This window comes from Molothrus aeneus, chromosome 1 (assembly GCF_037042795.1).
Source record: "Molothrus aeneus isolate 106 chromosome 1, BPBGC_Maene_1.0, whole genome shotgun sequence".
Taxonomy (NCBI): Eukaryota; Metazoa; Chordata; class Aves; order Passeriformes; family Icteridae; genus Molothrus; species Molothrus aeneus.
Genome location: NC_089646.1, coordinates 98,243,417 through 98,261,646, shown reverse-complemented (window position 1 = coordinate 98,261,646; position 18,230 = coordinate 98,243,417). Strand labels below are relative to the sequence as shown.

The 18,230-nt window shown below is 35.8% G+C and overlaps 1 protein-coding gene across 1 annotated transcript in view; it reads right to left on the bottom strand.

Moving 5' to 3' along the window:
• LOC136563691 (cadherin-19-like) overlaps positions 1 to 15,946 on the bottom strand; it is a 112,566-nt gene extending 96,620 nt beyond the window's left edge. The window contains exon 1 of the mRNA XM_066561246.1: positions 15,870 to 15,946. The gene's annotated coding sequence lies outside the window, so the exon portion shown is untranslated. The remainder of the gene's footprint in view (positions 1 to 15,869) is intronic.
• Between the last annotated feature and the right edge of the window lie 2,284 nt (positions 15,947 to 18,230).

Here is an 18,230-nt window from a genome sequence, read left to right as displayed (position 1 = left end):
GGGATTCAGACACCCCAAAACTTGAGGAAAACAATTGTTAAAGTGAACATTGCCCTTCAGAACAGTAAAATTAAAACACTTGGAAAATAGAATAGAATCACAGAATCATAGATTTGTTCTGTTTAGAAAAGACTTGAAGGCCACTGTGTCCAACCATTAACCTAACACTGCCAAGCCCACCATGAAACCATGCCCCAGCTGTCACTTCTATGTATACATTAAATGCCTACAGGGATTGGCCTTGGCACATCAATCCAGTCTGTTCAAATCCCTCTGCAGAGCCTCCCTATATTCCGTCTCCATCAGGGAGGTCAGCACTCCCATCCTGTTTAGTGTAATTTCCAAATTGTCTGAGGATGCACTCATTCCCTTCATCCAGATTATAGATACAAGATGTTAACACAGGACCAGCTTCAACACTGAGTTCAGGGGAAGCCCTCTCATGATCAGCCACCACATGAATGTAACTCCATTCACCACCACTCTCTGGGCCTGGCCAGATAACCATATTTTTAATTAGTAAATTTTTTTACCTATGCTGTTTAGAGAGCAGAATATGGTTGGTAGGAAATCCAGTCCTTGATAGTTGCTATGATTCAGCTGCTGCTGATTCAATTCAAAATCCAAACATCTCACCTCAAATAATAACAAAAGTATATTTGAACAATAGGGTATGCTCATGTACTTAAAGGAAAATACAAGATATCCCAAAGCTGATTTGGTATTATTATAAATATTAAACAAGTAGAAGGGAAAAACAAGAGAGTAGCAGATGCAGTTACAATGTCAAAAGAGAATGCAAATCTGTTTCTTATATTACTAATTTAATTTGTATTCAGGATTTAGAATTTACTGATGAGTATTTTTGTCACATCATCCATCATAGCCTGGCACTAGAGAGAAGGAAGATAGAAAAATTAAAAACTTGCTTGTTACTGTAAACTAGAGAGCATGAACAACATCCATCAAAGACAGACAGATAGAAGATAAAAGCGATTGCCAAAGCCAAGTGATCTATGCTGATTTTCTTTTAAACATTTATTAAAAGGCTCTAAATGTAGATCCACTTTCCTTTGGTAAATATTTATTGTTATTTCTTTTGCCATGGACTGGAAACTGTGAACAGTGATAAATTAGTTGTAGAGGTCTGTAATTTTACTCTTGATTTTAAAAATATGTTTACATCTTCTACTGAAGTGCTGTTTTTTATCTCTGATTAACAAGGATGCATTCTATGCCAGCTGTTAAGTAAGATGCTCTTTTTGTTGCTGAGAGAGTCACAGAACAAGGCATGGGACAATAGCAGAGGACAGATACTGCACAAGGGACCTTCTACAAAGTTAGCTGCTGCCAGTGGAAGTGTTTTCGTTGACTCAGTAGGCTTTAGATTAAACTAGAGAGCAACTCCTTTGTACCCTCAAACCGTAAATTTTTGAGGTTTAACTTACACAGAAATACATGCATTTTTCTCTTAAGAGGTGCTCTGAATGCCAGTCTATTTCCAAACTGGAGTTAATGCAATTGTACCCTCAGATTGGAGAGTATCAAAATGTATACAATGGCTTGCCTTTTAGAAAAAATTGCAAGGTATAACATTCCTGATAGTAGTGCTACTGCGTCTTGGACAGCAAGTGCGAGGATGGTGTGAGAGTGTTAAAACTGTGTTCTGACACATAATGCACAATTGTTTCCTTTGTTTTCTCCTAACAAAGGAAAACCAAATGTGTTCAAAACAAAATTCAAAGGGTCTTACTGAGAGACAGCTCAAGTAGCTTTACCCAACAACTGCACCAACAAACTAAGGGTAGCTCAAAAAGAGGAGCTCTTTTGGCTACAGACAACAAAAGAGAGAAATGTGTTTTTTTAATACAATTAAAGCAGAGATAAAAAACAATTAGGAGGGTGATAGAAGTCAAAGAAACTGACATGAGTATAGCCCATGCTCATGTTAATGAAAAGCAGAGGGACAATGAAAAAAAAAAATGAAGCCACTTGACAGGAAATTATATTCATTGTCATATAGAGCAGTGTAATGCACCTAGCAAGGAGGAGAGAAAATCCATACAAATTAATAGATTTAGAATTTGTTTTAATCTAAGAGGAATAAGATCTATGTGTCAACACAGGCAGAATATTGAACTTGGTTTCTCAATGCAAATAAGTGCTCAGAGAAGCTAACAATTTTTTATTTAATTATCAGAGGGTAGAGAATAATATGAGAAAGTGTGTTGAAAAAAGCTGACACTCATTTTCAGAACAAGACTGATTTGTACTACATTATCCAAACTCTGTGTCACGAAAGCTCCATTAAATCCTGTGCTACCACAGAGTACAGATAGACAGCTGGCTGCATCACATTTTGTTTGCAGTTCATCTCTCAGCAAAAACATGTTGGTTGCTGCCATAACATTCTCTATAAGAGACTCCTGCCTCTGCAGCTGTTTGCCCTACAAGGTCAAAAATAATGTCTTCAGCTTCTTCATAGCCTACAAAACATGGGCTCTGGGAGAAACTTTGAGATTCCTGTTTCTCCACTGGGCCCTCAGGGCTGCGCTAGGATGAATATTTATGACTTAACCTCATTTAACATTGGGCAACTGATTTAGAAGTCAACAGGCTCTTAGATTCTTTGCTGAATGTTGAATCATTCTTCAAAAAAATTGTTAATGCATTTGAAGGCAAAATTAAATTTTTAGTCTTTTAAGGTAGTTTTATAAAGTCTGGCCATAAGCTAGGTATTTGTGTGGCAATACCACATCAAATTTACCTGTTATCCTTTCCAAACGATCATATCCTAGTGGTGCAGTTATGTAGAAACCTGAGATGATTTAGGAATTTTCTACATTCAAATGGAAAGAACAATATTTTCTTTGAAGAGAACAATCCTCCAACTCTACTGCTTCACCACTTCATACTGTACAACCCTTCCCAACCTTGAGCCACCAAAACACTGTCTGTGTGGTAAATCAATTCAATAAACTAAATCTGGCTGAAAAAAAAACCCAACAACAAACCACAAAAGATAAACTCCCCCAACAAAAACAAGAGAGTATTGTTACGACAAGTAGGTTTATCAACCTATTGCTTTCACAGACTCTTATGTACATTTGCTTTCAAAATCAGATGCGTCACAGTGGACACAAGAGAAGTGAGATTGCTGCACAGAGATGAATGCAAATATGAAGTGAAATTGAAGGAGCTGGAGAAGACAGAGGAATGATTGGACCAGGAAGAAGACGGAGGTAACTGAACCCCTTGAAGTAGCTATGTTAGTGGCTACATCCAAAGAAGTGATTGAAGCTTATGTTATACCATGTGTATTTTCACACACTTTCAGCTTTAAATGTGCGGTAATTTTGATTAAATTACTACATAAGTAACACATCATAATTACTATGTAAGTTCCCATTCCCCAATTTTCAAGGCACTTATCTACCTATAGAAGGAAGTCTGAATAGTGCTTATGCTTAGTCACTAATTCAAAACAGAACATAAATATAAATAACTCCACTGCCTCATGGAAAGGATGGCATTTGCTGATTTTCTTGAAAACGTTTTATTTGTGTTGCTTGGGTTAGAGGAACTACACTGCAGTAAAAGATTCCTAACCCACCAAGACTGACACAGAGATAAATCTGTATCAAACTTATTAATATAGCAATAAAATAATAGAAACATTCTAATTTTACCTGCCTAAACATGCTTCCATTCTCCATGTAAGATTTGCTTTGTTCATTTCCCTTGGGAATTTAAAATGTAAACAGTAAAAAATTCCAAGTTCCTCTTTCCCTGCTGAAGAGTAAACTTAAGCTTTAGCTTTCCTTTACATCTAACTTCATTCATATTCAAAGCAGGAGACTTCTCCCAAGAGCTAATAAGCACCTTAAATGTGAGCTAGCCTGCCAGTGTGTTATTCTGGGTTCAAAACCAAGAGCTCAGTAATGTGCTGACATTGTGAACACTGAGCAGTGACTTTGCAAAGGAGTTCACCTAAGTGTTGAAAACCTGAGTTAGCATCAGTGTGGAAACAAATCAAGAGTTTGGATAAAGAGCTGACCTCGAGATCACCCTAAACTCTATCAGGACCTCAAAAAACAGTAAAGAACTTCACCAAAATGCCTTAGAACAGAAATAAGTCTAACCCTGGAAGAAAATTATATTTCCAAATGCCTTTAATTCTCAGTCTCTTTGATGAAGTTCCCAAAGAATTCCAGTTCTGATGATAAATTTCCTGATGGACACTTGCCTCCCAGGAAGAGAGCTGCTACAGGTACTGCAGTGATTTTTACAGGTGCTATGGAAAAGATACTGAACTTCAAAACGTAACCATCTCTTTATTTGAGTTAGGTAAGCATCCATGAACTACAGATTAAAATATTTTCCCATACTGGAGCCAAATGGAATTTTCAATCAAACAAAATTAAGCTTTTGTAAAAAATTGTAAAAGCATTTTAAAAGACTAGGCAATGAGTTCCAATACTGCATACAACTAATAAACTCTTGTGTATTTCTTTATAGAGAGATAAAAATCTGTGTAGGGTGGAAAAGAAAAATCAACCAGTTTAATGTTTATGGTTTGGGTTTTTTTTTCTGATTTGATTATGTGGTTAAAAACGTAGATCTATGGAAATATAGCTAAGAAAATATGTCCTCCTTTAAAACATTATACATATTTGGTCAAAACACATATGTATAATATAGAGAACATTCTTCAGATTTCAAGTGTTGAATCAAAAGCCTTTCTATTTGAGAAAGAAACTGATAGCTGTTGGTGACAAATTTTGAATCTGAAGAATATATTTTAACACTAAGGATTTAGGAGTAAATAGAAAATTAAAGCAGGGCTTCTATAAAAAAAATAATAAAGCCATAGAACAAGGGTAAAGGTTCAAGAAAAGAGTATAAATGAGTTCAAGAGATTCCTAGGGTATAATTGTTTCTCAACAAGGAAGAAATTGATGGATATGATGAAAAGGTGAGAAGTTGAATTCTGGGAATAAGATAAACCTAGGGGGAAAAATACACATGCGGAGTTGCTTGGGCGCTTTGTAGTTCAAAAGTGTTTCATGTTCACTAACCTCTGACAGAATTCTTTATCAGTTTGATTTGATTGTACTTCAGGGTGCACTGTGGCAGACTTTTGCCAGAGCTGCCCATTGCTTCAGCAAGAGCTGTTAGCTAGAAAGTGCAATGCTGTCTAATTATTTCTCTTGAAATATGAAGCTCTTTGTACGTATTGTGTATTATTTTAAATACAATTCAAGCCTTTGAGAGAGCCACGAGTGGCCAAGTTTTCGGAGGCAGTCCTAGGTTTTTGTATGCTCTTTTAGGGAATGTGCTCTCCTTTTTACAGGAAGATAAATGTGATTTGGTTGTCATTTTGTCAGTCAGGCTGCCCAGGATTTTGCAATTCTTACATGTTTGTTCAAGTCATACCATCATCCTGGTAAATACTGTTGCACAGTCCATTTTCACAACCTGAGTTGTTGTGACAGTTACTGTTTGAAGACAAACTTGCGGGTTTACCCAAAGATTTGGCAACCTGGACTGATAATAATAAAAGAAAAATTGGTGACAACCCTTTTTTGTGCCCATCAAGAATAGGTGAGTGGTGGAAGTGTATACATGATAGGTTCTTTGTCTTACTTGCATCACTTTTTGAAAGACCAGTATGGTTCATCTGACTTTTTTCAGTAGGCTCCAGTGCTTTAACCAGGTCCTCTTTACACTGACAGGAGCCAAGGGGAGTTCAAAACATGTATACCAAATGACAAAGTTAATAATCTTTATAGATCTTGCTGAAAAGCACAGGTTTGCTTTTGCTTTTTGAAATATTCTTTGTTTCCTAAGTGTACTTTCATGCTGTTTTCATCTGGAACAACATCAGACCCATAAGAATGTCACTTGCCTCTAATTATATGGCCTGTATTGTCTGATTTCAATTGATGTGTATTCTGTGAGGGTATTCACATATGCTTAAACTTAGAGACTTCTTGTACTTTTCAATTACAGAATTAAGAGAGGCCAATCAGGAGAGAAATTTGGCAAAAGATAAAAAGGAACATTGTTCGCCTCTATCTCTACTCTTTCACTCAATTTCTGCTGCTTTATCTATATCCCAGTCCATGCTCAGTCATTACGTGACATGAAAAAAAAATTAATATCTGAGCCTGGGAAAATCAAAGCTTGTTTTTTGTTTGTTGCTTTGCCTATTTGTTTGAACACAAGGACTCCAAGATTTATTAATCATCCCACCCTTCTGAATCTTTTCAGTCTGGTTATCATATGAACTTCTTTTCCTAAAAAGAAATTTTTTATGTATTTTGTGAAGTCTCACTTGAAACAGAGAGGAAAATGCTCCTCTCAGACTGGATTTGTATTCACTCCGTACTGAGCACTGTGGCTGTGATCCAGCAAAGCATTTAAGGTTAGTTTATCTTTAAGCATAATCCCATTGAAGTTAGTGGCATGATCCATGTACTTAAATTTAAACACATAGCTGAGTGCTTTGCTGGATCACAGCCAGAGTACTCAGTACCTTGCAGGATTGAACGCTCTCTTTTCCTTGACACTGGCCTGGGGCAAGATATACAGACATGTGTGAATATATGTTCCTTATAGTATAGAGGTTAAACACCGTGTTATTCTCAGATTCTTTCATATTCCATTCAATAGAAGATATTCTCCAGTTTCTTAAAACTCTTGCCAGTTGTACTGAAAGTGGAAACATTACAATTCCAAAAGAGTCTAACCTAGACTGTCCCTTTTCTTTCTCTTTTTTTGATCATGCTGAATTTTGTAGCTCAGGAGATTCAGGTCAAGCTGGTGTTCTGAATGAAGGTAATTTGTTAACACACGTTTAAATCCCTGCAATGTTCTGCTGACAAAGGCTAACTTAATACGCAACAGATTCAACACCTCTCCGGTGGTGGTATGTGCTTTAAATGAAAGTGCTTTTTACAGCTTGGACTAACTTGAGCCATTTGGGGCTGATTGAATGTCAAGTGCTTCAGGCAGCTGAAGTTAAATGTTTCTATACAAGTTTGTTTAAGCCTGGTTTGGATAGTAAGACCTACAGTTCTTATTAAAATGGGGAGATATCTTGAACATTTGTAAGTAATAAAATATACAGTCCTAGAGAAACAGTGTTTCCATCAGATTAAACTATGCATATAAATAAAATTATACTGTTACAGAATTTTTTTCCTTTTTATTGGCTGCATCTCAGCATATTTAAAGGTGATTTCAAATCTGATTAATGGGAATAAGTTTGGACTCAAACATGGATTCACTTGGAAGGTGTTTTTCCTCTCCTTCTTCTCAATGCTTTCTTTTTTTCCCCACTCTTAAGCACTCTTGTACAATTCAAAGTCCATGTTCCTTATCTGAATACCAGCCAATCAGACTTTGTATCTGTACAGACTAATGATACATTCCAAGTATTATTTGCTTGATTATAAAGCCTGGTTTGATGGGATACAATCACTTTTCTGTTCTCAATGACCCACTGAATGATGACATTACTCAGAATTCCATTTAGATGATGCAAATGACCTAATCAACTTGTCTTCTGCCATGGCACTAACTGAACTCAAATGTCAAAGAAAACTTAGTAAACAAAATCTTCCTTTTATGTAACTGAAGTTATGCTATGGAAATCTTATGAATATTAGCTATAGAAATTGTTTTGTTTTTTTCATTTACATAACATAGGTGTACAGGTCCATACTCTTAAATACACTCAGAATTTTGTTTCTAAACAAAGAAAGAAAAAATACAGAGCAAAAAGTAAAATTACATTATATGAAAACTGCAACATGGTTATTTTGTTTCACTTTCCATAATAAGCTATAAACTATGTCTTAATTCAAATTTTACACCAAGTTCCCAATGGAGTTAATATTCCTCTTCTGCCTTTTCAAGTACTGATCATAGTTGCTCTGTTTCCTCTGTTTCTTTCTTTACCATTAAAAAAAGCCTCAGTCATGCAAGCTATGAAATATCATAAGTATTGTACTGGTAGAATAACCACAGTAGCTCAAGGTTACTTGTTTCAAACACTGTCATATGGGTCACACATATGTCACACATATGACACATCAAAATTAAACTGCATATCTTGGTAGCAGTCTAGTTTCCACAGCACTGAGATTTCTGGAAAACAGCCACTTGTTTTTGCTTTGCAGGCCTATGTAGCTGAGTTTGCTGTTTTAGCTGCTTTTTACATGACCTGCTTTCATGTCTTGGTTGCAACATATGCTTCCACAAAATTGTCACCTAAAAACAATGGAGATAGTCTTCTAGACTGCCTTAGACACACAGAAGAGCTTTTCCACAAGCAAATGTTTGAAAGTCCAATCCAGTCCTTGCACATTAATTTGGCAACATCAGGGCAAAAATCTTAATCGCTAATGTTAAAATGTTGCCAACTAGTTTTCCAACTATTTCACTTCTTTCTCAATATCATACTCAGTTAACTGTAAAATGATATTTGATTGTTTTGAGGGTGTTCTTACACTGAAGAAATGTTAATTAGTGTCTTTCTGCGATAGAGAATTCAAAGTCACTATCAATGGTAACAGTGGTTCATTGCAAGTGATCCCACCTTCCAGGCTGTCTGTTCTTTTGATTTTAGGCCGATTTACACATGCCAGAGGCCATAGTGATCTTTCCATAATAAGGTTATGTTCCTGAGGTATTACATGTCTTCCTTTAAACTGAAAATCAAGACTGAAGTTTGATAGTCTGCAATCAAAATCACACTTTACATTCCTTGAGAAAAATCAAGAGTACTTGATCCATTACATTTAAAGCATGGGTATGATAGATAATTTTCTTCTTTTTTTCTGGATACTAAGCATACACACATCAGCATCTGTAAGAGATGTTATAGATTTGTGATGAAAACCTTCACTGTTAGTCTGTGGCTCAGTGATGCAGTGCTCTCTTCATGTCAGTGAAAATAAGGTTATTTTTATGTAACCAGTGTCTGACAACAGAGAGATTCATAAAGACATCATGTTATCTACTACACCAAACTATATTAGTTTAACATCGAGATAGAAAGTTCAAATTTGAATTTTTTGAAGCACCTCAATGAACCATGCTCTTATTTCTAAGTTCACTGAACTTGGAGATTTTCTTCAAGATATAAGATCACAGCAATTAGAGGAATAAATAGTGAGTATAGGTAACCCTAATAAAATTTAAAGTAGAACTATATTGACTGTGACTATTTTTACATCTCAGTTGTAATGTTTGAACTCCATTTTTTCATACAGTTATAAACATCAAATAATACATACTGAAGGGTGAATAGACTGATGCATTATTTTGGTGTAATATGTATCACAAAAAAAGGCATATGAAAAATATTTTTTACTCTGTGGAACTAACTCATAATTTTAGAAGTTGTTAACTTAAGCACTATTTTATTTGTACCTTTGATCTGACATATCTTCCATTTAGAGTTTTCAGTCCAGTTAATTAACTTCTAGTTATGGTCAGCAGCCCAAATTCATAAAAAATATTTTATTGTTATGTATAAGTATGTTAATACATGCACACATATGTAATAATATTTATCTTTAGTGTAAAAAGTCACCCAGAAATGTTCTGAAAAATTCAAAGCATGATAAAATCTATTTAATATAATTACCTTTAAATGCATTGTGCAGTTTAAGGATTAACATCAGCCTCACAATTGTTTATTTCATCTGTGGTCTTCAAATATATTTTATTATTTCTTCCCCCTTTTTTTCTCTCACTTTTGTTTGAAATAGGAGTAATTAAATTTAAAATCCCAGTGAGTCTACCACAACATTCATGAGAATGAGATAATAAATGTCCTACAGCAGCCAAGGCAAATCATCAACATTGTTTTACTGCAGCTTGATGTTTTTTGCCATAAAGATTATTGTGCTTCACACACAAAAAGCTCTGTTGACTATCAATCTTAGAAGCATGAAATTTTTGTTTCACCTTTTTCTTCTTCTGTAATACTCCTTGCCTTCAATTGAATATTGTCTGATTCCTTGGTATTATGATTTAAAAAAAAAAGCAGTAAAATGTTCAAAGCCTTGAGCTCAAGAAGAAAAAAAATAAGTTAGTTTTTTATATTCACAAGAACTTATAGTTGGATTTTAAATAACTTTATTTATCATGAGTGTTTGGATTCCATCTGTCACCACTTTGGGTTGTTCATTTCATATTTGCAAATTATAAGGTGGGGACACTGAGTGTATAAAGAACATCTTTTCCTTACTGAAACAATCAAATATAAGTATCCTTAAGGCTATTCTTTTCCCTGGATTTGCTAAGTAAGTGGTGTGTGACAAATTAAATCATGATGAGACAAATTATCTACCCGATGTTTCAAAGACCACACAAATCAAGAGCTCCTCTGAAATCAGGAATCTAAGAAAATTCTCAGTAAGAGTCTGCTTTACTCATTATCAAGGTCTGTCCTGGATATTCCAAACCTTGACATCTCAATTTTTGTTTAGCTTAGGGATTTTGCTTTTGTATTTTCTGACAAACTTAATGAATTTTATGAAAAAAACCCTCCAATAATATACATTTTACTTGTAGCCTAATGAGAGATGCTTGGATAACATTGTTAGCTCAAAAATTAAAATCTGAAAGAATTAAACAAGTTTGGAGGAGTAGATGTACCATTCCTTCCCCTACATCACGAGTCCAAACACTATTTCTGTGTCTGAGTAGGGCTGATAAAACTAAAGAATATGAGCACATACCCCCATATATACACACATATTTCGACTCAGTGTTTAGAAAAACAAACAAAACCTATGTTCCTTAAAAATTATTTCATAGAACACAATGAAAGTGTTCTATGAATGGGTTTCAATAAAGTAGTATATATTTCAATAAAGGAGATAATTCAAGCAAATTGGCCTACTAGTTATCTGGGATAAGATGCTTTGTTCTATTACAACAAAATCTTTCAGATCTTCTGGTTTTTGGGATTTTTTTGGTTGGATGTCACACATCACTTCCATAGGTCTATGAATTTAGAATGAACTAGAAAGGTCTGAATCAGTTACATACCAGGAAATGGAATATGCAAAATTTCTTTCCAAGAAGAACACCACTTCTAATACAGAAATATGATTTTACAGTAATCTTCAAATGATGACTGAAAATATACAGAGTTAAATACTTCAAATGTTTCAGTTAAGATTTGTTGTCACTTTCTAAAAGGTAAATCATCATTTGTTATTTTTCTTTTAATGTGGAAAGATATAATCACACAAGGCCTATAGTTTATGTTTGTTTAAGCACCTTTTCATTTCTCTGTTGCAGCTCAGAAGCAGGGTACAGCTGTGGGAGAATGGAAGAAAGGTACTATTGCACTGGAAACCTTTTGGCAGACTTGAAGAAAAGGCCTGAATAGTTCTGGTTTGCTTTGTTCTTCTGTTTGAGTGTTTCCTTTTTTTAAATATAACTTTAATTAAGAGAGTTGTCATTAATGTTTTAATCAAAATCCCCAAGAACTTCTTGTTGTTATACTAATCTGATGTGGATATACTCATGAACTTTTGTAAATGTAGACAATTATACCAAAGAAATACCAGATTTCACTTTACTGACTTCTACTATCAGGAAGTGATCTTCACTGTCCCAGCTAGGTTACTGCACAGCAGAACAACAGCCACAGCCAAACTTAACGAAATTCAGTATGATCTCACCTAAGAGTTTTCTTCTTCTCTCATGTGACGTGATTATCCTCAGTTAAACTCAGACAAATATGTTGTGCAAGCATAAGATCTGATTTGTAATAAGTCACTGAAAGTAAAGTAAAGTAAAACTTTACCTATAAAGTTGGTAAAAATGCATTTGCTATTTAAATTTTTCTGTATATTTCGCATACTTCAATATCTCCTTTAGAGCTGCACTGGTATATTAATTCTGGGTTTGCATATGAGAAAGTCCTGAAAAAATGGATTTATAATGAGAAAAAAAAGCAAAACACGAGAAGACCAGTACACATACAAATCTTTAAAATGAGCTTTATTTTTACGTACACAGAAGACAAAAGTAACAGATCTCCAATCTATTCTAATTCTTGGCAAAAAGGCTTCTTTATTTGTAGATCATTGATCTGACAGACTGAAAAGGCAATGACTTCTAGTTCTTTTGGTGGCTTACACCAGTCTATTGCAAGGAAAAAAGACAAAGAATTCAGATTTGTGTGCAGTGGCATCAGTTTGAACTCTTCTGCTAATGTCTGTGGTTGCCTTCTCAAGGAAGACCATCCAATGTGTGCACTGTTGCTGAATGAGTTGTTTATAAAAGCATTTGTAGAAGAAGTTGTATAATTTTTGTGTACTGTAATATACTGAAGTTTCTGGGCAAATAAGCTTTACAGTGGAGCAGGTAAGCCATCTTGTTCTTTAACAAATTGATAAAGGGGAATGAGGGTATTTCTTTACACTCCTGAAGAGACAGAAGGAATGAATTTTTGTGGCTAGTATGTGTCTCGTAAACAAGTAAATTGAGTCATCTGATGCAAGCAGGTAGTGTGAAGAAAAACATTTTTTCAAACTCAGTTTGCTTCCATGGGACAGATAACTCTGGGTTCAGGATACAGAAGAGAACTGCTGGACTGTGAAACATAGGTTTCATTAATTATTCTGCTAGATTTGTAATTTCATAGCACAGTCCATAGGAGAATATCCAAACAATCTTTCCCACGTCATGCTGTCTGCATACAAAGATTTCATCCTTCCCACCAGCCATAAAACTTTCACTCATTTTCTGATATTCTTTAGGATATAATAACATTTACTGTAATGATGTAGACTTTGTACCCCCATTGTGGAAGAAAAGAGTTAAATGTATCCCAGACTCAAAAAAATCTGCTCAAAAAAATTCTAGCTCTGTGGGAAGCAAGGATAAAAGTATGATCCCACTGTAAGGAAGAGAAACACCATACATGGATACTGATTACGCTTCCCAGCTTCCTTCGTGTTCTTTTTCTGGGGAAAGAGGAGATTTTACTCCTTTCTTTTACATTTTAAAACACTACCCTTCTTGCAGCAGGCCAGGTTAGGAGAGTTAATTGGACCCAGATGTCTATCTTGTCATGACCCAAACCCAAAATTCAAAGTCCCTTTGTTTAGTCAGCTTTACTTCTTCTGAAGGGAAATAAGGAAATGGGTAAACACCTGAGTCATCTCTTGATCTTAGCATGCATTAGAGGAGCAAAAATTATTATAAAACTAGCGTGACATTTGGCAAAGAGGCCTATAATTATTGATAGAACTGAACTGAAAACCATACTTCTATTTGTGGCTTCTCAGGAGTGAAAGAAAATTCATTAATCATTCAGTACCACAGTCTGCTGTAATATCACACCTTCCATTGAACAAATGGATCTATGATTAATCGGGTTAATTGATTTTGTTGCTTAAATCCAGACTACTTTGGCCATGGAATAAATTTAGGCTCTAAAACTAATTCTGAGAGAATAAATAGGGCTAAAAGAATACGTTATCATCTGATGATTAATATTGTCCTTCCAGTGACCAGCCAAATTACTTTCTGATCAGTTTGTACCTATTTAATCTTGTTTTGAACTGAATATGGTGATAATGATCAAGGGAGGCATGACATGATTTGCAAAATTTTCTGTGTTCCTATTATGAAGTAGAACTGAGAAATAAAGTCTATGAAAAAAAAAGGGAAAAGTTTTGCTTAATTTATTCACTTTTCCATTCCTAGCTGTAAACCATTATATATATATATATATTTATTTATTTATTTATTTATTTATTTATTTATATAGTTTCCCTGGCCTTTAAGATTTCTGAATTAAATGAAAATAAAAATGAAGCAAAAAAGATAATAACTTAATAACTTGTTAATCTCCAGCATTTTTATCTCATCAAATAATAATTATTTTTAAAATTGGTATCGTTTTTTTCCTAAAATGAAATAAATTTCAAAATGGAAAGTCATTTCAATCAAATAACTACAAATTGGACAAGCAATTCAAACTTTTAAATGGTAAGGCATAATACTTTATTAAATTAAAAGTCTTTTTTTCCTTTCCTGTGTAAGAAAAAGCAATTTGTGACTGCTTACATTTCTTCACTTATTCATATTGCATGTAACAATTTTTTTTTTCAAAAATTAAAATTTCATTAGAACATTCCCTCATATATGTCAGCAATTGCCTAAAGAGACACAAATTTTAAAGAAAACATTTTAGCATCAACAGCAAATTAAAACAAGCAATTTTTAAACGTTTTGAAATCTATATATCCACATGGTTGCTGGATCATACCACTTCAAGTGGATCTACAATTACCTACACTGGGGTAAGTTTAAAATGTCCTCATGACCCCTGAATCGGTGTCAGTGAGTGACACTTTAATACTCAGCACTGTTTGGTTCTGAACCTAAGAGCTGAGCGGATAAAAGTCTGTGGTTTCTTTTAAAAACTCTCCTATTATTGCTGGAAGTAGATGAGAGCCTGGTATAACATATTGCAAATTCTTTGATTTTTACTTTCAAACACCAGTGTTTCTGAGAAATTTATGCCTATTCCATTAAATATGTGCCACACCACAGTCACCATAGACTGTAATTTTTATATTTCCCCATAAATAGGATCTGACATAATGCAGAGCCAAAACTCAAAGTGTTCTTTATCTTCCAGATCTTACACAAGCTACTGAGCTTATAGGTCAGGATTTGAAGGTGGTTTCAAAACCAGATATTGAAGAATAGATAGAGCCAAGATTCATAATTGAAAGATAATGACTGAGGCATTCATCTCTGGAGTTTATGTGTGTTTTCAATTAGTTGCAAATGTTCTTTACACAGTTTAATATATGAGACAGGTTAGAATGGTGTCATGGTTTAACCCCAGCTTGAATTGAAGTTCCACACAGACACTCACTCACTCCCCTCCCCACCAGTGGGACAGGGAAAAGAACTAGAGGGGTGAAAACTGGAAAATTCAGGTGAGGACAGTTTAATAGGGAAAGCAAAAGCCAAGCACACAAGCAAAGTAAAACAAGGAATTATTTCACTGCTTCCCATGGGCAGGCAGGAGTTCAGCAATCCCCAGGAGAGCAGGGTGCCATCACATGTAATGGTGAGTGGGGAAGACAAACTCCATCACTCCAAACCTCACCTCCTTCCTCCTTATTCCCACACTTTATGTACAGGACATGGTGCCATACGGTCTGGAATATCCCTTCAGTCAGTTGGGCTCACCCATCCTGGCTGTGTCTGCTCCCAGCCTCCCATGCACCCCTAACACCCTCACGAGGGTGTCAGTACAAAAAGAAGAAAGGACTTTGGCTCTGTGCAATCCCTGCTCAGCAATAACAAAAACACCTCTGTATTATCAACCCCCTTTTCACCACAAATCCAAAACACTGACCCATACCAACTACTGTGAAGAAAATTAACTAAACTTCAGCCAAAACCAGGAAATCTAGAAAAAACTGTACAGCCTTTGAAACAATAGAGATGTTCTTTAGGACAACTCAAACATTTTGAAACTGGGAATAAAAACATGAACAATCAAAGTGAAAGGAGGAAAACTAGGAACCCGCTATCCATTTTGGGGGAGTAAGAGTAAGGCATATTGAATCACAGAGCCCTTTTTAAGTTTGAACGCTGCTTTCTCAGAAGAGCAGAACACCTTTCAAGACCTCACTCCTTTAGATGCTCTTGATCACATCTATACCTATATAAACCCATCCTAGGAACAAAGAAATAAAGCTTTTCCTGTCATGACCAAGATTCTGTCTTAAAACAGACCATGCAAACAAGTCCTGAGTTTAAGAGAGAAGGAAAACAGATGTGCAAAGGAAAAATAAATGCTATACCTGCTCTCTTCATTTAATGAGTTGCCTCTTCCTGTGAAGGAATTCCTCCTGGATACTCTTTTCTCTGCTTGGCTGTGTCTCAGCATTCACTCCTGTTGTACATCATTTATCAGTACCAGCTCTGGGAGATAACCAGCATCTGTGAGATGTGTAGTATGTTTTGGATGAAAGCTGTCCCTGTTGCCTTTAACAATGCCAATTGTTCTACATCCCCAGTGTTCTGCACTTGTCTTCTGTGGTTAGAAACAGCATTCCCAGCTGCAGTGGGAAAGGGTTTTGAATAAATATTAAGCAGACAGCAAACATGCTACATGTAAGTTTTTCATGAATGGTATTTAAACTGGGAGTAACAGTAAGTTTTAAAAATTTTATGAGTGTCTTAATTAGGGGCTTATTTTTTTAATTATCAGAAAGGAAAAAAAACATTATTGCCCTATGTTTTTCAGTGAATAAAAAGAGTCCGGCATTTCTGATTCAAGATATTGGATTCAGACTTGAGATCCCAGACTCTGGAGGCTCTCACATGCCTGACAGCAATTCCAACCACACTATACTTTGGTAGAAACAATTTTTTGCTTCAAAAATATCTACAGAATTTTATGTCATGATATGATAGCTCCTCTGGTACAAACCACCCTATCTGCATCATTCAGTCCAGTCTTCAGAAGCGTTGGGCATGAGGAAACTTTCTGCTGCACGGAGAGGTCTGACTCATCTCTCACCATGGTGTCCAAGCAAGCTGTCTGTGGCTGCTGTGATAGCAAGAAAAACAGCTGAGATCTGTAAGAGGGAGACTGCCTCAGGGTGTCTGTGTTCCCTATTTAGAAGTCACATGGATCCAAATTTAAGAAGATGGGATAATTCCTCAATTTCCATTCTAACCTTGACATGGGGAGTTTCTGGAGGTATCCTCCAGATGGGAAACTACAAATCTACGTTTTGGCACACAAGGTCACAGAAGTATTGTGTTCACCTTTACCTTTTCAGTAGTAGACAGGACTGGACAACACCCAGTGGTGGCACCCCATGACTCCTCAAATATACCTGCTTACATGAATGATTTGGATAATAAGATGTCTTGGTTTGAAAGGACAGGTGTCTGCTAAGGCAGGCAGGAGCCTCTCTTGAAATGGAAAATGTAAATCCCCTCCCTCCAAATTATTATAATTTTGAAATTAAGGGGCATTCAGACAAAGATATGGGAGTAGGAATTACAGTTCTTTATTAGGAAAAGTAAAAACAAAAATGCATTAATACAAAACAACAATGACAGAACACAACCTGACACCCTGTGGGTCAGAGTGTTGGTAGCAGTCCAATTAAATGGTGAACTGCAGTCCTCCTGCAGTGACATGTGGGGCTCTGTTGGAGCAGTGATCCTGTAGGAGGGTATAGTTTTCTTCCGAAGGTTCAGTGGTAGTGTAGATGGGCCTGGTCTTCTGGGAATCTAGAGAGAAAAGGCTACTTGGGAGTCCAATGGGAAAAGGCTACATGCAGTGTTCTAAATCTCAGATTATATCCAGGTGGGAATGCTTAGCTCCTCCCCCTGGGTGGAGTATCTCACAATGGGATGATGGAATTTTATAAGTCATGCAGTGAGACTCAATGGCCCATTTACAGAAGATATTTTCTGGAGGGAGGACTCCCTCCTGGTTTTAACAGGTGACCCAATTAACAGCAGATAACTGCCCCACCTCTAACAGAAGGCAATAGAATACACACCCCCAGTCACATCTTGCATTTGCAACTTGAGACTAAGTAATATAATGAAAATAAAGGTAGGATGGTATCATAAAAAATTGTATTGGAGCATCTAATTTAAGGGTGTATACGCTGACTTGTTTTTGAGCAACTTACCATTTTTCATTAACACTCTGGAGCTTATTATTGGCTTCATAGATGAGATGACGGGAACCTGACATACTGGCTGACTTCACTGTTGTTCAAAGACACTTCCACTGCAGAAGAATTGTCCAAAACCAGGCACAGCTTCACTCTTTCTATTAATCTGGAAGTTTGAAAGTCAATGAGAAGACAATACCAATGCTTGCAAGTTCATGGAAATTAGTCCTTTTTCCTTAAATTATGATTCCAGTTTTACTATGCTGTTAAAATACTTGCTACAAGTTTGTTCTTATTAGTTGATTTTGTTATTGCCTTGGACTTCAATAGCTATCCTGCAATCACAAAAATGGAGGTTGTCAAGGAGAACTGATTTTCTGCTTAACTTCAGGCTATTTATCATTCTTGCCCTGTATCTCTGTGTATTTGCTGAGACATAGGTACATCAGTCATCTGTCATGTGCTGGTTTGCAGCTAGATCTGGATTGTCCCTTTTTATTTTCATTCCATGCACAAGGA